This window comes from Myxine glutinosa, chromosome 8 (genome assembly GCF_964187855.1).
Source record: "Myxine glutinosa chromosome 8, kmMyxGlut1.1, whole genome shotgun sequence".
Lineage (NCBI taxonomy): Eukaryota > Metazoa > Chordata > Myxini > Myxiniformes > Myxinidae > Myxine > Myxine glutinosa.
The window spans coordinates 106,337,514-106,359,611 of NC_136268.1; the positions used below are offsets into that span (position 1 = coordinate 106,337,514).

A 22,098-nucleotide genomic window follows, 5' to 3' on the forward strand; every position below is an offset into this window, starting at 1 on the left:
ACAGCAGATGGTCCGAGGCTGCATCTCCACTCATTATTATTATTACCTTCGCAAAAGCGGAAGGTTATGTTTTGATCGCTGTGTATTTATTTGTATGTCTGTGTGTGTGTGTGTATGTTATTCGCATAACTCAAAAAGTATTCAACCGAATTGCATGAAATTTGGTGGGATGATTGGTTATTATACGGGACACATTTGATTAGATTTTGGGAGCAATCGGGTCAAAGGTCAAGGTCAAGGTCACGAAAAGGTCAAAACTGTTCACTGTTCTGTTCCCTACACTCCCATGCCAAGTACAGAACAGTAGCTGCGGCGAAGGTATGCGCTCTACCGAGTGCCCGTTCTAGTTCGGACTTGTTTCTGAGTTTTAATATTAATTTCGTCATTATTCTGAATTGTATAATAATCGCAGATATAAAACAGGAGATGCAGGCTTGGTGCCTTCCGATACGCCGTTCACGGCAACTGAGGTGCTGTAAGAACAACTGTGTTGTTACACCCGGTGGTTAGTGGTTGCATCTCCACTCTTTGTTATCATTCAGGCTGCCTTCTGCATTTTAATATTAATCTCATCATTATTTTGAGGTTTTTTTATGGGGTGGTTGTAATGAAAATGGGGGTAGTCGTTTTTCTCGTAACACTCTCCCCCTCAAAAGAAATGTCATCCCGACATTCACTTCACCCGAACAACTGTTCGTTCTTCCATCACTCGTACGTACTCCCGAGGTTTTTAGCACGAGTAGACAGAGATACTGGTGTCAGTTTCTTTGAAGACCTCCTCCAAAATCTTCAGCACCATTTCCCAATTCAAGTCCTCCAACCCACATCCATTCTTTGGCATGCAGACCTTGGTTATTCCATGAGCAATGCAGTGGTTTCTCATTGCCTCCAAGCTTTCCTTCAAGCTGGTCCACATTGATCTCTGGTCAGCACTCTCCTTTGTGATGAGGTAGTACACAAATCTTTTCCCTTTTTTTAGCACCACACAATCTCCGGTCTTCCTTGTGTGACTGAACAGCTCTTGTATACCGGAGCACTTTTCTTCAAAGAGTGTAAGCATTCCTGCTCCCATGGAGCAATCTCTGCTAATGCAGTATGCAAGAGTCTCTGTTGGGGGGCAGTTAAAGATGTCTCCATCAACCAACTGAATCCTGGATTCCTGGGTGCTTACTATCCTTCTCACCAAAGATGGTTTTCCCAGTGACTCATAGGTCAATGTTTGTGGAGGTTTAATCCGTCTCATTGGACGGGAATAGTTGCCATTGGAGGTGTCTTCTTGTACTACTTCTTCCTCCGATTCCAGGAGCTCTTGTGGTCCTTCACTGGTATGTCCCCCTGCCTCTTCACTGAGGCCCCAGTCTTCCAGTAGTTCTTTCTGCATGACCACCGGAGATGGAGATGGATTTTGCTGTTGTTGTACCCTTCTCCGTGGTTGAAATGCTATGGCGTCAGGGTTGAGATCCGAGATATCCAATCCCTCCACTGTGCTCCTTTGGGCTTGGTCCTCAAAGATTTCGTTTTCTGACTCACCAACTGGCTCAACCCCTTCCACAATGGAACCTTGATGGCATGTCCACCTTCTCCTCAGTCCTCGCTCACTCTGTGCTATTTCCTCTCTGTGCGGTCTCTGCTGAGGTTCTACCACAGGGAGGGAGTCACATGGCAACAGAAGATTGCAGTGGAGGGTCCTGGCTCTGCCTCTCCCATTTTCAGGTCTCACCTCATACACTGGGCTCTCTGGCGTCTTTCTTCTGAAAATAACGTAAACCTGGTCCTCCAAGTAGGATCGAATCTTCCCAGGACTCCCCTCTCACCAACATTCCTCACCAAAATCCGACCACCTGTTTGTAGCTCTACACCGTAGACTCTTTTGTCATGTGACAGTTTTCCCCGAGTGGCCTACTTGGCTGCAGTTTTGCTTGCGATTTCATATGCATCTCTCATCCTGTTCCTCCAATTCTCAACATAGTCAGCATAAGAGCCCTCTTTCCCCTCAATGTCAAATCCAAATAGTAGATCTATCAGAAGTCTGGGAGACCTCCCATAGAGCAGGAAGTACGGTGAGAACCCTGTTGCTTCATTGCGGGTGCAGTTATAGGCATGCACCACACTTGCTAATGAGTTCTTCCAATTTTGTTTTTGTTTTTCAGTCAGAGTCCTCAGCATTGCCAGCAATGTCCTGTTAAACCTCTCGACCTGTCCATTTCCTTGAGGGTGGTATGGTGTGGTGTGGGAGCCTTTAATCCCACTTTGTTGCTTCAACTGGGCCGTCAGTTGATTTTCAAATTCTCGTCCCATATCGTGATGGATTCGTGTGGGAAAACCAAACTTCAGCACAAAGTCACTGAATATCTTGGTGGCAACTGTCCTTGCTGACTTGTTGGTTGTTGCATACGCCTGTGCAAATCGAGTGAAATGGTTCATCACCACGATAATGTACTCATACCCTCCTTTACACGTTTCAAGGTGCAGGAAGTCGATGGACAGCAATTCAAAGGGATATGTGGTCTTTATATTCAGCATGGTTGCTCGCGTGATCCGGCTTGGTTTTCGCTTCATTAAGCACTCGCATTCCTGTGTCACAAATCTCTCCACATCCCGCTGCATCCTTGGCCAGTAAAATCGGTCCCTGATAAGTTCTAACGTTCTTTCCGAGCCCAAGTGCCCCATAGCTTTGTGCAGTTCCTTGTATACAAGTGGATGGTAGCAGCGTGGCAACACGATTTGGGTCCTTGTTGCAGTCTTGCGATACAGGAAACCTTTGCTATTTACCTGCAGCTTTGACCACTCCCTCAGCAATGCCTTCACCTCAGGGCTTTCCTTTTCTACTGTCACCTTGCTTGGTTGCTCACCCTGGTCTTTTAGCTTCAGCACTGGGCCAATGACAGGATCCTCTCTCTGAGCTGACTGGAGGTGACTCAGTGGAATGGGATGTAATGAGGTAGAAGGCTGGTCAAGTTGAATCTCTGTGGCCATTGCATTGATGGCCAATGGACTTAGATGTGGCTTGAAGTCCCTCTGTGTGGTGGACACCCTTGAATGACAGCTTCAGCCACCTCTGGACTCATTCCTTCTGTACACCCATCCATGAACTTACAGAAATCAAGAGGCATGCGAGACAGTCCATCCGCATCTGCGTTCGTTCGGCCTGGCCTGTACTTGACATCAAAGTTGAAGTCCGCCAATTCAGCAACCCATCTCTGTCCAGTGGCATTCAGCTTTGCTGTTGTGAGTACATATGTGAGTGGGTTGTTGTCTGTGCAGACAGTGAAGGAGGGCGCATGGTATAAGTAGTCCCTGAAGCGCTCACATATCGCCCATTTTAATGCAAGGAACTCTAACTTCCCTGAATGTAGGTTGTACTTCCTTTCTGGCAGAGTGAGAGTTCTTGATCCAAAAGCTATGACCCGCAGTTTCCCCTCCTGACGTTGGTACAACACTGCTCCCAAACCCTCCTGTGATGCATCACAGTGCAGCACAAATGACTGATCAAACCGAGGGTAACCTAAGACAGGTGGGCTGGTGAGGTGGCTGATTATCTGTTCCACTGCCTGTTGATGCTCTTCACTCCAGACAATAGGACATTTACTGGGCAACTGGCCTGTTTTTCTGGCGTCTTTATTTTCCATCCCCCCCCCCCCCCCCTTCCTTTCTGTCTTTGACTGTAACTTAAGGTCAGGGGCTGCAAGTACATCATACAATGGCTTTGCGATCCATGAAAAGTTCTATATGTAAGACCCATAGACTCCTTTAGAGAAGAACTGGAACGTCCCATGCTCGGGGTTTGTAACTCGAGTCTGAAGGATTAACTTAAGTCCTGGTCTAAAATGACTTCTAGAAGGGCTAGAGACACGATCTCGGGGTCAAAATAGGGGTTTTTGAGGACGGCGAGTTCAATAGCGACATTTTCAACACCACCTGGGGTCATCTTCAAGATCAAACGGTCATATTTCAAGGTCAAATTAGTGAATTTGGGCAATTTTTGCCCGTTTTTTGTGTCTAACTCATAAACGGTGAGAGATGGCTGATTATAATAAGAGGCAAGTTTGTAGAGCTGTCCAAATTTAATATATATTGTCATATATCGTATTACACAAGAATACAAACATACAGCAAATACACATTCGAATAATAACAATGCACCGTTTTTCAATAATATTTTGTAAAAAATGTCTATTACAACTATGTCTATGTCTATCACTAGTTGGAGAGCTATCACTAGTTGGAGAGCTATCACTAGTTGGAGAGCTTTTCTTGCCCCCTGAGGTATCCCACAGCCTTTTTTTCTCACTGACATTGAGGACATGAGCTTTCAATAGAATGTTAGCTAAAGTAGTACATGCTGCATTATTACGAGCTAAAGGTGCATCTACAAAGGATAACAGCTCAGCAAAATGAAAGCGGCAACGCATTTTAGTCATGCCATGCAAATTATAGGCATTATGTACAAAGAAGACGGTTGACATAGTCGGCACACTCAGTCCACCTCTATTCAAATTATCTAGGAACTCAGATGACACCTCGTTACCATCTTCATCATCCATGATCTCCTCCATACTGGTGCTATCACCATATTTATGAACAAGGTATCCGGCCAAATAAACAACTTTATGCTTAAGGGCATCATCAGACCTCAAGAGATCCTGAGTGTCATGAGGAGTGATCTCGTCAATGAGTTCATTTCGCTCATCTGGATTTATGGAAGTACCACAATTCTTGTCGCAAACAAGCACACGAGAACTAGATTCTGGCATAATGTCATGCTTAACGAGTGTCTGGAAATTTGCAATTTTAGCTGCAGCCATAATGTCAACTACGTCAATGTAGAAGTTTCCACCACATCTTTGCCTGGCTTGGCCGAAAAACATTTCCAAGGCTTCATCCGCGAATATAGCAGGAAGAACGTAGTCAAAGTCTTTCTCTGCCAGAAGCAATTTGGCAGCATCCACATTATTACGTGTGGACACAGTGAAGGCTTCAGCAGTTTGCCGAGTTAGCTTCAGCTTACGACCACCACCTCCTTGCCATGCGCAGGTAGATATAATTTGGCAGGCCTCCTCCAGCCTAGTGAAACTTGTACAGTCTGCTGTCCAAGGCTGTCTGGATTCGTCGCGCAGATGGATAGCTGAGAAACGGTCTTTCACATTCATCATCTTGAACCACTCACTCATTGTCTGGGTGAGAATGATGGTGCCTTCGCTGCTGCCCAGTGAATCCTTGAAGGTCTTTAAGGCAGCGACAGTCTTGTCATTGAACACCTGGCATACCAAGGGTACGCTCTGGCGTTGAAGGTGCTTGGGGAAAACAGCGGTGTGCGTCAGCTTGGTTAAGCGAATAGGAGTAGCTCGGTCGATCTCATAAAGCTTCCGAATATCACTCCAGTAAGCTTTGTCAAGTCTTTGTCAGAAGGCGAAGGGTACGGGAGCAGAAACAGCAGAGCATGAAAGTTATAAGGCAGCCAGGAAGGCTGCAAAGAAAGAGGTAGCAAAGGCGCAGGAGGCATGTAGGAAAATGTTCGGAGAACGCTTGGATTCGGAAGAGGGTCAGAAAGCAGTGTTGGAACCCATCTGTGGATCGGTCCCATCGGCCGATGGGTCTGCGCCATCTGCGGATGTGTTGTTCACCTTGAAGGAATGTGTATGCATCAATGGTGGATGAGTATGTTTATTTGAACCTAAAAATAAGCAATTGATGTCATAAATGTTTATAAAGCTCTTCTACATTTTACCCTCGCCATTGTTAAAACCCTGTTGGAAGGTCAGGATCCTTGCCACCAAAACTACATTTACCCTCGCCATCACCTTCATCAGCACCTGCCACTCTCTATAGTAAGGGCATTTTATGAGATATTTCACAAATCTGTTAACTAAATTGTTACCAAAAAATTTCTTCACCAATATGTTTGTAAAGGTGTGTAATAACATGTGTTAAAATGTTGAAGTTCAACTCCCGTGGGAAACCCAGAAAAAAAGCTGTTGAATTCGGGTACCGAAAAATTATTTTAGAGAATTTTTTTTTTTTAATCGGCCCTTAAGTAACTTATGAGGGGTCAAATAAGGGTTTTTCATGATTCTGAGTTGATTGTTAACATTTATATTTTCACTTTTACATTTACACACAAAGTAGCTTTTATTTCACATACATATATAATACTCAAGAGTTATTTCTCATTCACAATGTCAGAAGTTTCAACAGTCATTGTCTATGTCTTCTTCAGACTCAACAACATCATGACTGCAGTTTCTGCGTGTAATGCCATTACAGACTCCACAGGCCGAGATGCACGTGACCCCATTCTTCTTGCAGCTGCATCGCCGGTTGCTGCAATCTCCATGACAATTACAGCTCGTGAACTGCAATAGCTCCTCAGGAGCCGTGGGGTCCAGTGTTGGAACTGGCTCATACCCATGCACACCTATTGTCCATCCATAGTCACTGGGGTTCAGAGACATGCTGCAGAGACAGAGACATGTTCAGAGACATAGGCAAAGGTGGTGCCAGAGAGGTGACTTCGATCCAACCCATTGAGTGAAAGGGAGTGTTTCCGTGAATAGAGACAATGTTTAAATCTATATTGTCTCCAACAAACTGAGTGACTGCATTGTTTGTTTCCCCAACCTCCATAAAGACCACCTGATCATTACTTGACAATTCACTTTCACTGGCTGGCACTTTGGCTGTCATCACTGATTGATCCTCAAGCGCAGCATCAACCGCAACCTCATCATTGATCTGTTCATCGGTTTCCTCCACAATGGTGTCAAGAGTGCCAGAAGTATCTGGAACATCATCTCCACTCCTACTATTAAGGAAGCAGTATTTGTAGTTTTGTGTCTCCGTGTAAGACTCAGTGTATCCCAGCCGGTGGAACTTGTTGAGCATCCATTTTGACCCAAATCTATGATCAAGTTGTATGGCAAGCCCCATTTGGTGTGGCAATACTCCAGACCGAGGTCGACAGGCCTTAATAAAATTCTGCCCCCAAACGGCAACTCTTTCGTCTGTCTTGACAATCGGTCTCAAGAACATCTGAAGGCTTGCAGGAACAAGTGTCAGCTGACTATCGATGTCAGTCATACTGTGTGTGGTGGGGTATGACTTTGGACCGAAATCAATCAAGGCAATATCATTGGATATGAACTTGAGTGCCGTCTTTATGATCTGAGTCTTCTCATCTCCATGGTCAAGATTAGCATGATGCGCTCGCAGAATATTGTCGGTGCCATCTTTGAGACAGAGTACATCTGCCCTTCTTTCCTGTGTTGTGAAATACAAGGTGTCTGCGTATTTCTCTAGAAGTTTTATCTTTAGCCAATGCTTTGAATAAGAAAGGCTCTTCTCTGGTGACTGATCAAACTCCTGCAGCTTTTCATGGACTTGGTCCATGTTCATTACCCCATGCTCTAATTCTGAGTCTAACCATTCGCAGAATTCAATAGAAACTGCCTCTCGCTCCTCATCAATACTCCTCTGTCCTCTCTTCCTTTTTCCTTCCTCATCAGTCTTGGACAAACTGTCACCTCTCTCAAACATAAGTTTGCATCGCAAATGGTACAGTGTTTCTTCTGCTACCAAGTCGTTGATCCCTTCCAGGCGTCCAGTGACTTCAGTGCCCCAGTCATCCCCGCGACTCCGTGCTGTCTTCAGCAAGCTTGCCTTCAGTGTATCTGCAGTCAAATTATCTGGCACTCTGTATTTCTTTCTAGCTTGTGCTGGATTATTTTTGTAGAGCTGGGCTGGTTGGTTGCAAAGAATGCATACATCCTTATACAGGAGGTCAACTGACTGTGATCTTCTAGAACTGCAGCCAGTTGATGAACTGAACTCACAAGTAGTGCGTCTTCTCTTCAACTTTGATGACTCTTTCTCTGCCTTTGATGCTTGAGCTGACTTCTTGGTGGTTGCAACAAAGTTGTTGTACAGATCATTTTTACACTTCTGGTGGTACCTCAGTTTTCCTTCCTTTTGAGCCTCCTTCATACGTTCCACAACAGTAACATTTTCGACAGTTTCTGCTTGTTTCAATAAAGTTGAGTATCCCTTTGGAGTTGTCTGTATGAGCCTTTCAGCTGGTGTATCCGAGCGTGCACAGATGAAGCAATTGAGCACAGGTGGAGTAACGTCTTCATCCATATTGCTAGACTCCATGTCCTGCAAAGTAGAAAATTAGATATATTTAGAAATTATTTTTCCACAAAGGAGTGTCTGTGGTGAAATATAAATGTTAACAATCAACTCAGAATCATGAAAAACCCTTATTTGACCCCTCATAAGTTACTTAAGGGCCGATTAAAAAAATAAAAATTCTCGAAAATAATTTTTCGGTACCCGAATTCAACAGCTTTTTTTCTGGGTTTCCCACGGGAGTTGACCTTCAACATTTTAACACATGTTATTACACACCTTTACAAACATATTGGTGAAGAAATTTTTTGGTAACAATTTAGTTAACAGATTTTCATATGTTTCCCTTACTACTACCATGCCACCATTCCCCTCCGCCATTATCAGAAGAACACCTAATGTTTTGTATGAATGTTGAGTATGTTATGTAAAGCTTTACTAAAACTGCCATGTATCTGTTAATTACAAAATGTATTGACAAAATGTATAAATAGATGGGTAGAAATAGATAATAAAACATTTAAAAATCATCTCTGTTAAATTCCTACCACATGTAATTCCAATGACTGTGTACCTGATTGAAGAGCACCATTCTGTCAACACATTCCTTCAAGGTGAACAACACATCCGCAGATGGCGCAGACCCATCAGCCGATGGGTCTGCATTGTCATTTCTCGTGCATCCACAGATGGGTCAGACCCATCGACCGATGGGACCGATCCACAGATGGGTTCCAACAGCAGTATTCAGGATTGCAAAGCACATAGCGAAAGAGAGGTGTGATGTGATGGGGGTGAGTTGCTTGAAGGATGAAGTGGGACAAATCGTTGTCGACCCAGATGGAATTAAAGGAAGATGGAAAAGATATATGGAAATGCTGTTGAATACAGAGAATGAATGGGATGGCAACATAGAGAGTAACCCAGTTTTAGGACCGGCAGAGAAGATAACTGAGAAGGAAGTTGAGGAAGCGATAAAAGCAATGAAGAGTGGAAAAGCGGGAGGGCCGACGGGAGTTGTGGGAGTAATGTTGAAGGCAGCAGGAAGTTGGGGTGTGAAGAGAATGACAGAGATCTGTAATCTGGTGGTGAAAGAAGGCCGCATTCCAGTGAATTGGGAACTGAGTACCCTCGTCCCTCTATACAAGGGGAAAGGTGACCCTCTGGAGTGTTACGTGGTCCCCTCGGTGACTACCTGATCTCGGTGACCCCCGGACCGTGAGAGGACCTTCGCCAGCAAGTAGTATTATATATATGAGCTTTCGTACCGCAATCAATATGAATTCCGGTCAAGAAGAAACCCCACACCAAGGATCCGGAATAAGCAATAATATATTCCCTGAGCAATCAACAACCATCAACAATGCACAGTCAATATTACAAAGATGTAAACTCATCTACACTAACTCTAAGATGGCCATCTTATATATTCCTCACGTGAGCCCCACTCCTGACTCCCTCCGTGGTCAATGTCTCTCACAATGTCTCTCGTCTCCGCACACGGGCGGTTGAACGAACCCCGGGCGGACGTGCTCCAAACGCGCCGTCTCGTACCGGGAACAGCTGCTGCAGCGCCCCTCCTTGCCAAGCAACGGGGCCAAATCCAGCGCGGCTTCCAACGCGCGCGAGGCCCCAAAGTGCGACCCGTACGCGTCCTCGTAGACGGGGCAAAACCAAGCGCGGGTTGCAACGCGTGCGAGGCTCGACGTGCGACCCATACGCGTCCTTGTAGACGGGGCAAACCAAGCGCGGTTTGTAACGCGTGCGAGGCTCAACGTGCGACCCGTACGCGTCCTTGTAGACGGGGCAAAACCAAGCGCGGTTTCCAACGCGCGCGTGGCCCAACGTGCGACCGCTTGGTTCCGTGCACGAACTCACGGGGACTTCACGTGTCAAAAGGTAGTTACGCGTCCAGGTAACTCCTCTCGCCAAACGGGTTTCGGAACGCCTCTGTTTTCCACGCAGCGCGAGGTCGATTCCACCTTTTGTCGTCGCGGGGCGAGGAAGATCAAGACGAATACTCGTCCTGTTCCCTCGTGTCTTTTTTTCTTCCATTTCCGGCCACTTCCGTTTCCGGCCACTGGTTCAGAAGGGCTCCCGACCCTCCAATCACAACAACCCTTAATATAATACACACGGATACGCAACCTGAATGGTAATTCACATACATTCACATAAATATGTAACACTCCCCCCCTTCAAGAAAGAAAGTTTGAACCCAGCGAAAACTTTCTTTGCCGGCCAATTTGGAGAAACAAACCATATAACTCAACCCCCCCCCCCCCCCCACCTTATCAGTTCCCCCCGGGCACAGTTATCCCTTAAAAATAAAGCAACCAAAATTTCACCACAACCCCTCCAGATTACTCCCTCTGGACTAAGTACCAAAAACGACATTGTCCCTGCCAAATCAAACTCCATCTCATGACCCTCTGACTTTGACCGTCCGTATCTTGGGAATGAAGGTTAAGGGGTTGATCAAAGATCCAAAGTTAAGCAACTCGATAGCACTTTTTCCGGGAGGCCAAGCCGAGTATTCACTACATGGATGCCTTTAGGAACGCGGAGTTCACGGTTAGTCCGTGCAGGAAGGTTCTCTACATGGGCGCCTTGAGGAACGTGGAGTTCACGGTTAGTCCGTGCATGAAAGTTCACTACCTGGACGCCTTGAGGAACGGCGTTCACGGTTAATTCGTGTAGGAATCTGGGCTCGGCGGCTCCGCCGCCTTCAGTGCTTCAACTTCTCAGAACTTCCCTAATAATTATGGTGGGACCACTTGTCCCTGTAGTCCCATGAATAGCGGTCTCCTTCTCGGCCACTACCAAAACTACCGCCCAGTTGTCCTCTCCTGTAGACCTCTCGACGCCTACGAAATGCCTTCCCTACTGTTATGGTCCGACCCTCCAAATCCTTGCCATTCCAATTCTTCTCTGCCTCTCTGGCGTCTTTTGTGCTGGCAAACGTGACAAAGCCGAACCCTCTTGACTGTTGCGTTTCCCAGTCTCTTACCAACCTCACTTCCACCAGCGGCCCATATCTGTTGAAGACAGAGGTAAGAACTTCTTCCTCTGTTTTGAAGTTCAGTCCCCCTACAAATAACTTGGCACTTTTGTCGCTATCCCGAGTTGGTGTGGTGTTATTTTCCCTGCTGGGCTCTTTACCAACCCTCTGGTTACCATAAACTTGACCCCCGGCCAAATCATTCCCGATAACCACAGATACACCCTCTACAGGAAGCGTGGCTTGTAAACCGACGGTGACCGGTCCTGACACCAAATCGGACTCCAACTGGATGACCTGAAGGGGAGCACTAACACCGCCCCCGATCCCCTGTAAACGCACACTATCCCCCGTTGCCGTCTCCTCGGACCATGGCAAAATGCCTTCAAGCATTAAAGATTGATGGGCCCCTGTGTCCCTCAATATCCTAACCGGTCTCCGGTTAGTCGAGGCTCCATCCAGTGACACAAACCCCTCTGAAATAAATGGTTGGTAACCCTTTTGATGGCGATTTCTTACGCTAGCCATCGCATTCGGAGTTGTAATAGTCGGACTCCGCTCTGGGTTGTCCCTTTTCATGAGGTAACAACTGGACATCAAGTGTCCAGGTTTCTTGCAAAACGCGCAAGTAGGTCCGGAGGGAAAACTCGGGGTCTGCCTCGGGCCCCCCGAACTATAAGTTTGTCTTGGGCCCGCATCCCTCTGATTTCGAACCGGTGGGGTATCATAGTTGTCCCCATAATCATCTCGAGGCCGCCGCCCTGTATGGTCGTTCTCCGCACCTGCTGTTCCCCACCTCCCCTGCGGAGATCTAGGCGAGGAGTTAGGTTCGTGGACCCCTATTCGGTGGGTTAAGGCATAATCATCTGCCATGGTGGCTGCGTCCCACAACTTCGGTACTTTCTTTTCCTGCAGGTACACTTTGATGTCCTCGTGGACACACTGCTGGAATTCCTCCACCAGGATCAAGTCCCGCAATGTTTCGAAGTCTTTCCCGACTCCTTTTGACTCACACCACCGATCAAACATGTTTTCTTTCACTCTGGCAAACTCCACATGGGTCTCACTCTCCCTCTTCCTGGCATTCCTGAATTTTTGCCTGTAAGCTTCCGGAACCAACTCATAGGCTTTGAGGATGTGCTTCTTCAGTACCTCATAATCTGCACATTGGTCCATTGGTAGCGCCGAATAAATTTCCTGAGCTTTCCCCACCAGCACACTTTGCACGAGTATGGTCCATGCCTCCTCCGGCCAGTTTAATTGTCGAGCCACTTTCTCAAAGTGTGGAAAAAATTTCGCGACTTCTTTTTCACTGAACGGTGGCACCAGCCTCACATGTCTGCCCACATCCCAGGTTTTCTGGTTAGGTGTCGACCCCGTCAGCAAGGGTGGTGCCTCTCCCCGTTCTCTCATTAACTCCAGCTCCTTGAATTTGATTTCTTGCTGAAGCTCCATGTCACGTTCCTTTAATTCCCTTTCCGCTTTTCTCTCCTCTGCTTCGAGGTCCCTTGCAGCTCTCCTCTCCTCTGCTTTTCTCCCTTCTAACCTTTCCTGGAGTTCTCGTTCCACTCTCCTTTCCTCCGCTTGTTTCTCTTCCCTCCTCTCTTCTGCTTTCCTTTCTTCTTCTGCTCTTTCCTTTTCTGCTTTCCTTTCTTCTTCTGCTCTTTCCTTTTCTGCTTTCCTTTCTTCTTCTTTAATCCGTTCCTGGCTCCGTAACTGCAACTCCAGTTTCCGGAGCTCAACGTCTTCTGGTTCTTCGGGTAGCCACTCCCAGGCTAACTCGTCCCATTTTCCTAATCCCACCATAGATTGTATCACCGTGGCCTGCAACTCTGCCTTCCTCAAATTAGTTCGGACCTCCAAGTTAAAATGTTTGGCCAATTTCAAGAGGTCCGACTTTAGCAACGCTCGGAACTGTGCCTCACTCGGTGTTACCCCAAAGTTCTGTGCCACAAACGCCATGGTGCCTATCGTTACCACCTGTTAACCTTCACCCAAGATTTTACCCCAATTTCTCAAAAAAAAAATTTACCAATTAATAATTAATTAATAAATTTTAATTAATTAAAATTATTATTTTATTACTTTATACAATTTTAAATCCCGGACGTAGACCCAATTGCGAAACCGCAAATCATAATTTGGACGAGCCCCCAATTCTGTTACGTGGTCCCCTCGGTGACTACCTGATCTCGGTGACCCCCGGACCGTGAGAGGACCTTCGCCAGCAAGTAGTATTATATATATGAGCTTTCGTACCGCAATCAATATGAATTCCGGTCAAGAAGAAACCCCACACCAAGGATCCGGAATAAGCAATAATATATTCCCTGAGCAATCAACAACCATCAACAATGCACAGTCAATATTACAAAGATGTAAACTCATCTACACTAACTCTAAGATGGCCATCTTATATATTCCTCACGTGAGCCCCACTCCTGACTCCCTCCGTGGTCAATGTCTCTCACAATGTCTCTCGTCTCCGCACACGGGCGGTTGAACGAACCCCGGGCGGACGTGCTCCAAACGCGCCGTCTCGTACCGGGAACAGCTGCTGCAGCGCCCCTCCTTGCCAAGCAACGGGGCCAAATCCAGCGCGGCTTCCAACGCGCGCGAGGCCCCAAAGTGCGACCCGTACGCGTCCTCGTAGACGGGGCAAAACCAAGCGCGGGTTGCAACGCGTGCGAGGCTCGACGTGCGACCCGTACGCGTCCTTGTAGACGGGGCAAACCAAGCGCGGTTTGTAACGCGTGCGAGGCTCAACGTGCGACCCGTACGCGTCCTTGTAGACGGGGCAAAACCAAGCGCGGTTTGCAACGCGCGCGTGGCCCAACGTGCGACCGCTTGGTTCCGTGCACGAACTCACGGGGACTTCACGTGTCAAAAGGTAGTTACGCGTCCAGGTAACTCCTCTCGCCAAACGGGTTTCGGAACGCCTCTGTTTTCCACGCAGCGCGAGGTCGATTCCACCTTTTGTCGTCGCGGGGCGAGGAAGATCAAGACGAATACTCGTCCTGTTCCCTCGTGTCTTTTTTTCTTCCGTTTCCGGCCACTTCCGTTTCCGGCCACTGGTTCAGAAGGGCTCCCGACCCTCCAATCACAACAACCCTTAATATAATACACACGGATACGCAACCTGAATGGTAATTCACATACATTCACATAAATATGTAACAGGAGTGTGGCTCATACCGAGCGATAAAGTTATTGGAGCATGGAATGAAGGTATTGGAAAGGGTGTTGGAGAGGAGGATAAGGAAGAAAGTGAAGATCGACGAAATGCAGTTTGGATTTATGCCAGGAAGAGGAACGACAGATGCGCTTTTCATTGTGAGGCAGTTGCAGGAGAAGTACATGGAGAAGAGGAAGAAGTTGTTTTTTGGGTTTGTTGATCTGGAGAAAGCATTCGGTAGGGTTCCACACAAAGTATTGACATGGGCATTGAGGAAGTTAGGAGTGGAGGAATGGTTGATCAGAGTAGTGATGGCAATGTACAAAAGAGCGCGCACAGCTGTAAGGACGGAGGACGGGAACAGTGGTGAGTTTGAGGTGAAGGTGGGAGTGCATCAGGGGTCGGTACTAAGTCCACTACTATTTGTAGCTGTGATGGAGGTGCTGGCTCAGAACGTAAAGGAGGGTTTACCGTGGGAGTTGTTGTATGCAGATGATCTGGTGTTGATTGCGGAAAGTATGGATGGACTGAAGGAAAAGATGAACAAGTGGAAGGAATGTATGGAGACAAAAGGTCTGAAGGTGAATATCGGAAAGACGAAGGTGATGGCAAGTGGTAAAGCATGTGGTGAGGTGGAAAGAACTGGGAAGTGGCCGTGTGCTGTGTGCAGGAAGGGTGTCGGAGTGAACTCCATTCAATGTACAATGTGCGCTGAGTGGGTTCATAAAAAATGTCGTGGTCTGAGAGGGCCATTTACCAGTGTGGCAGCTACATTCAAATGTCAGGTGTGCACAGAGGGAGCTGCAGATGGAGGAAATGTTGAGTTGGATCTTGGAGACGGCGTGAAGCTGGAAGGTGTGGAAACATTTTGCTACCTCGGAGACATGCTGAATGGAGAAGGTGGATCAGACTCGGCAACGGTTGCTCGAGTGAGATGTGCATGGAAGAAGTTTCGGGAACTGAGTGGCGTGCTGATGAGGAGGAGAGTGTCTCTGAAGCTGAAGGGAAAGGTGTATGCTGCATGTGTGAGAAGTGTTATGATTTATGGGAGCGAGACATGGGTAATGAACGTAGAGCAGCAACGAAGGCTGGAAAGGGTGGAAATGCGAATGGTTCGATGGATGTGCGGAGTATCGTTGAGAGAGAGGAAGACAAATGATGATTTGCGAAAGATGATGGGAAATTGCCTGTGATTGATGCTGTGAAGAGGAACAGGTTGAGATGGTTTGGTCATGTGTTGAGGAAGGATGAAAGTGACTGGTTGAGAAGAGTGATGGAAATTAATGTAGAAGGAAGTAGAGGACGGCGAAGACCGAGAAAGACTTGGCTAAAGATGGTGGAAGAAGAAATGCGGGCAAGGGGGTTAACAAGGAGAGATGCAGAAAATAGGGCAAAATGGAGAAGATTGTCATGGGGACCGCAAGGCTAACCCCGGCTCTAGCAGGGAAAATGGCCTTAAAATGCATGTTGTTGTTGTTGTTGTGTGTTGTAAGCTTTGTACTCATAGCCATGTATGACAAATGAGAGTGTCTGGCCATCAACAGTAATCCAGTTGTTGCGAACATTTTTGAAGATGTGCACGTAGTCGTACATTAAGAACATAGATTGCTCTTGAATCGATAGCACTTGACAACTTCCCGGTCCTCCAAGTTTTGAATAAACACTGCGATTGGTATTGCAATTGTCACATATCAAAGAAATCACAGTACCGCCAGCACCAACTACAGCTGAGGCAGCTTTGATGAGGAGTTCATTCAGCTGATCGGCAGTTAGTTTTTTGCAGGGCAAAACGCGTAGAATATAGCGTGGACCACCAAAATGGCAGGCAACTTCAACAACCATGGCATGTGAAGCAAGCATTTCATGGTCACCCCCCGCTGCAGCATTTTGAGCGTATACTAGAACATGCCCTCCAGAAAATCGCAATGTCTCGACCAGCTTTACCTCGTCAAACATTAAATTGACCAAACGCTGCTGCGGCTTAAGCTGGTCGAACAACGTTTTGAGGTTGGAGTCCTGCAGACTACTAGAAAGCACCTGTTTTACCTTTTTGTTGATGGTAGAATGATTAAGCCGGATCGACGAATCATTTTGTATGCACTGGGTGATATGTTGTGAAGCTGCATTGCGAAAATCATAGTATCGGTATCAAATCGGCGACCATCAGGAGGTATGAACACATGCCGCAGCTGCGACAGAAGGAAGGTTAAATGAGGAAGCTCGTGTGCCTCAGTCATCTTGCAGAGCTGGCTTATTACGTGCTGAAGAATTTCATGGCTTGTGTACTCATAGGTGTTTACCTGGTCAGTTATGGATTTAATCTGGGACCGTTTTGAGAGCAAGCTGTTCTTTTGCAAAGGAAAAAGTAGTTTGGGCACCTCAATGCCATCTTTCTCAACTCTATTCAAGAATAGGAATCCAAAAGGTGAGCTGACTTGTTGGAAATGAAAGAACTGCCTGACCGTTTGTCCAGTAGCGTCAGTTATTGATAGGTACAGGTTTTTTTGGTCTTTTATGTCATGTATGCAGTGCAAATGTTCACCATTGTATCCCTACACCGGGACCGGGTTGTATCCCTACGCCAGAGCTCGGATGGCGCTGCTGTGAATCGGGCCTTGATCGGCAGAGTGAATAAACGCGTACGACAATTGATCGCAGTTTGTCGAGATACTTTACATGGCGACGAAGGTAAACATCTAGACCATGACATCTTTCGGCCATATCGATGAATTCGACCCTCATGAGGGGGATTTTGACACGTATTCTGAGCGGTTGTCTTTCTACTTCGAGGCGAACGGCATTGCGACCGAAGGCCGGATGAAGGCCGTCTTCCTGTCCGTTTGCGGAGGTGAGACGTTCACACTCGTTAAAAACCTGATTCGGCCTCGGACAATCCAGGAGCTCACGTATGCAGAGCTCAAGGCCGCTTTGAAGGAACATTGCAACCCATCTCCTTCAGTCATCCTGTGTCGGTTTAATTTTTACATGTGCAGACAGCAGCAAGGTCAGTCGATCGCAGACTTCATTGCACACCTCAAAAAACTGTCACATCTGTGTGAGTTTGGGGACACGATCGATGACATGCTTCGTGATTTGCTGGTGGTTGGCATGTCCAATGACCGCACTCGTAGACGCCTGCTTGCTGAGAGAAGACTGACGTTCCAAAATGCCAGAGACACCGCCATTTCCATGGAAAGTGCTGAACGCAACGCTACAAGCATCGGTGCCACTCGCTCATCTGGTACCAGCCCTGCTGTGAATCGGTTGGATCATGTTCAGCCACAACGTTGGAACAAGGCTCCTCGTCAGAAGCCAGTACAGTCTCAAACCCACAACAACTGTTTTCGGTGCAACGGAAAGCACCCTCTGGAGACGTGTCGGTTCAAAGATGCCACCTGCCATTTCTGTTCGAAAACTGGCCATATTGCTCCAGCTTGCATCACTCGCAAATCGGGAAAAGGAAAAGCTGCTGACAAGATTCATCAGTTTATTGGTTCGGAGGAACCCGAGCTTGACCAGGTGAGCTCTGTTTCCGACAACTCAGAATCGTATGACCTGCTTCATATTGATTCTCACCATAGGCGGGACCCTCTTCTTGCCAATGTTGTCGTCAACAATCGACCATTGCAAATGGAGGTCGACACTGGTGCGGCCGTCTCGCTCATCAGCCATGCTGTTTTCACAAACCTGTGGAGTGATGCTGACCGACCTCATCTGAAACCTACTACCTATGGACTCTCCACCTATACAGGTGAGAAGATTGTTCCCTGCGGTACATGTGATGTCACGGTGGGCTACGATAACCGTGAGTTTCACCTACCCCTGATCGTCATTCCTGGAAAGGGCCCTTCCTTACTCGGCAGGAGCTGGTTGAGCATAATTCGACTGAAGTGGGAAAGCATTCATCAACTCCGGGCAGCCAACGTTTCTCCTACCGCAGCATACACACTCAAAAATGCGCTGGATACGTACCCGGATGTCTTCAAGGATGAGCTTGGAACCTTGAAAGGACATACGGCTAAACTCAGGGTTGACCGGGATGCCAATCCTATATTTTGCAGGGCTCGCCCAGTCCCTTTCGCCCTGCGTGAGCGGATTGACAAGGAACTGGATCATCTTGAAAATCTGGGGATCATCGAGCAAATCCAGTATGCCGAATGGGCGGCGCCCATCGTTCCGGTCATAAAATCGGACCAGTCCATCCGCATATGTGGAGATTATAAAATGACCGTGAACAGGTGTTCTTCATTGGATAAACTAGGGCATTGCCCGTACTATATCTATATCTAAAATTATATCCCCCCATGAAATGGTTTGGTCCAAAGCGAACGGCTTGCGAGTACGGTGACAATCCCCCCCCTCTATTTACATGAAATGGTTTGGTCCAAAGCGAACGGCTTGCGAGTGGTGACAATCCCCCCCCTCTATTTACATGCAATGGTTTGGTCCAAAGCGAACGGCTTCCGGAGTTTGGTAAAGAAATCGCCATCGCGTGCACAAACGCGCAGGAAAGCGAATGAATCGCAAATTCGTTTTTATTAGTTGTAAAACATAGTTTAACGCCAACATAGTTTGCAAACGTGAAATAAATGAATACGCTCTCAAAAGTGCCATCCGAGGCAGAGTGTGCCCGCCACGTTCGGCACACGCGATCGTTCGCTGCTCTCTGATTGGTTGAATCGTTTTTTGGACATAGCTCGGTAAGTAATTGTCCGATTAATATGAAACCTTGAAAAGGCACATCCTCGGGTCCCCAGCAATATACCTGGCAAGTTAAAAGTATATCGGACCCGTGGTTGTCGAGAAACAGCGGTCACAGACAAACGTACAAACGTACAAACGTACAGACAGAGATTACTGGAATTATAGATAGATATCCAATCCCGAGGATCGAAGACCTCTATGCTCGTCTCACGGGAGGCAAGACTTTTACGAAACTCGATCTCAAATCCGCCTATCTACAGCTCTGCTTGGACGAGAATTCGAAACAGTATCTTACCATCAACACGCATCGTGGGTTGTATAGGTACCACCGACTTAGTTTTGGAGTGAAATCTGCACCTGGAATTTATCAGCGTGTCATGGACAGTTTGTTTGCCGCCGAACGCAACGTCGTTTGTTACCAGGATGATATTCTGGTTACTGGTCGTACGGACGCGGAACATCTACAGAACCTGGAGAGAGTTCTGAAGAAGATTTCGGACTCCGGCCTACGTTTGCGTCGAGACAAGTGCAAGTTTATGGTGCCATCAGTCACGTACCTGGGTCATACGATTGATGCCGAGGGTCTACACCCGACAGATGAGAAAGTCCGAGCTATCAAGGATGCTCCTTCTCCACGAGATGTGACCAAATTGAAGTCATACCTCGGTTTGCTTCAGTTCTATGGTCGTTACATCCCGAATGTGACCGACGTTTTGGGCCCCCTTTATCGGCTTTTGAGGAAAGGAGTCTCCTGGAGCTGGGGGTCTACTGAACAATCAGCATTCCAGACCTCTAAGGATCTGCTCAAATCGTCCAATGTTCTCGTTCATTTTGATCCAGAGAAGGATCTTGTGCTGACATGCGATGCCTGTCGGTATGGAGTGGGGAGTGTATTATCGCACGTGATGCCTGATGGTACGTAAAGTTGCATTTGCATCCAGAACGTTGTCCCCGGCAGAGAAAAACTATTCCCAACTTGACAAGGAAGGATTGGGAATCGTTTTCGGCGTCGGCAAATTTCGCCAGTACCTTCTTGGACATCATTTCACGATTCGCACTGATCACAAGCCGCTGATCAGTCTGTTTGGTCCAACTAAGGCGACATCTGACACACTACCGCCCAGGATCATCCGCTGGTCCCTGTTTCTCGCTGCTTATGACTACACCATATGTTATAAGCCCGGTTCGTCTATCACAAATGCAGATGCCATGAGTCGGTTACCCCTTCCAGAATCCGTTGATGATTCGCCTACACCAGGATCCATTATCGCACTGATGGATCATCTGGAAGATTGTGCTGTCGATTCCGGCCAGATCCGCACTCATACTCGACGAGACCCCGTTCTGTCCAGAACTGTCCAGGCTGTACAGCTTGGATGGCATTTGCTACCTGAGGGTGACCCAGATTTTGCGGCTTTTAAAGCACGTAAAAACGAACTCAGCGTGGAAAATGGTTGCCTACTCTGGGGATGTCGTGTCGTGATCCCGAAAAATCTGCGTTCCAGGGTCATGGATGAAATCCATGACTGTCACCCCGGGATTGTGAAGATGAAGTCACTCGCCAGAAACTATGTGTGGTGGCCGAATCTTGATGCTGATATCGAACATCATGTTCGACATTGTTACCCCTGCCAGAGCACCCGGAATACACCTGCGAAAGCGCCACTGCATCCCTGGGAATGGCCCAGCGAACCGTGGCATCGCCTACATCTCGATTATGCCGGGCCTATTAACGGCAGCATGATTCTAATAATTACGGACGCGCACACAAAATGGATTGATGCCTATGTGACGCGTGGTACTACGTCAGCCATTGTCATCGAAAGACTCAGACGCTGTTTCGCCACTCATGGTCTGCCCAGGATGATCGTGAGTGATAACGGTTCGTGTTTTTCCAGTACCGAGTTTGCCAAGTTCACACGTCGGAACGGCATCAAACATAAGTTTGTCAGCCCACATCACCAGGCTTCAAATGGCTTGGCCGAACGATCCGTGGGAATCATCAAATCCGGATTGCAGAAACTTCAGGAGGGAACCCTGGAAACAAAGCTGTCTCGTCTCCTGTTCAAATACCGCATCACGCCACAATCAACAACCGGTGCAGCTCCGTCTGAGTTATTGATGAAACGACACTTGAGATCGACACTTGACAATCTCAAACCAGACATATCATCAAATGTTTATCAGAGCCAGCTTAATCAAAAGTTGGTGCACGATAAGACGTCCAACAGTCGATGTATCAACATTGGAGATCCAGTGTTTGCCCGAAATTTTGGTGCAGGTGCGACGTGGCTACCGGGAGACATCATCGAGAAGCCAGGTCCACTGTCCAGTGTGATTCGCCTGCAGGACGGCCGCGAAATTCGTCGACATCAGGACCACATAACCTACCGTCACTGTGAGTCGATGGAGCCTGTAGCATCATCACAGTCAGGACAACAGTTCGACCCGCCACTGCCGGAGATCGTCGTGGCCGCTCCAGCCGGCTCGGATGCCCCGAAAACCTCTGCAAACGCTACACCCTTCGTGGAGACCAAAGGAATCACCTCGGACTCTGTATCCACTGGTACACCGCGACCCAAAGGAATCACCTCGGACTCTGTATCCACTGGTACACCGCGACGCTCAATGCGTGAGAGAAAAGCACCCGACCGGTTGAATCTTTGAAGATGTTTTTTTTTTCACGTTGACACATGTTCTATTTTCACGTATTTTCATTATTCTCATAACCGTTTGCACACATATTTTCACATGGTTTGGAAATGTTGCTTTTGAAATGTCAATTCTGGAAATCTAGCACGTATTGCTCTTGGTAATTTTGGACTTAAAGGGGAGGATGTCATGTATGCAGTGCAAATGTTCACCATTGTATCCCTACACCGGGACCGAGTTGTATCCCTACGCCAGAGCTCGGATGGCGCTGCTGTGAATCGGGCCTTGATCGGCAGAGTGAATAAACGCGTACGACAATTGATCGCAGTTTGTCGAGATACTTTACATTTTATGACGTTAAAGCCAGGAAAATAGGAGCTGATTTTGGTGCAGAAGTGGTCGAAATCTTTGATCTTGTCTGCAGCCTCAGCAGCTGCATGCA

At 47.4% G+C, this 22,098-nt stretch overlaps 1 pseudogene; it reads right to left on the reverse strand.

Moving 5' to 3' along the window:
- Window positions 1-730: 730 nt before the first annotated feature.
- On the reverse strand, window positions 731-1,381 carry LOC144893390 (ADP-ribose glycohydrolase OARD1 pseudogene; annotated as a pseudogene).
- Between the last annotated feature and the right edge of the window lie 20,717 nt (window positions 1,382-22,098).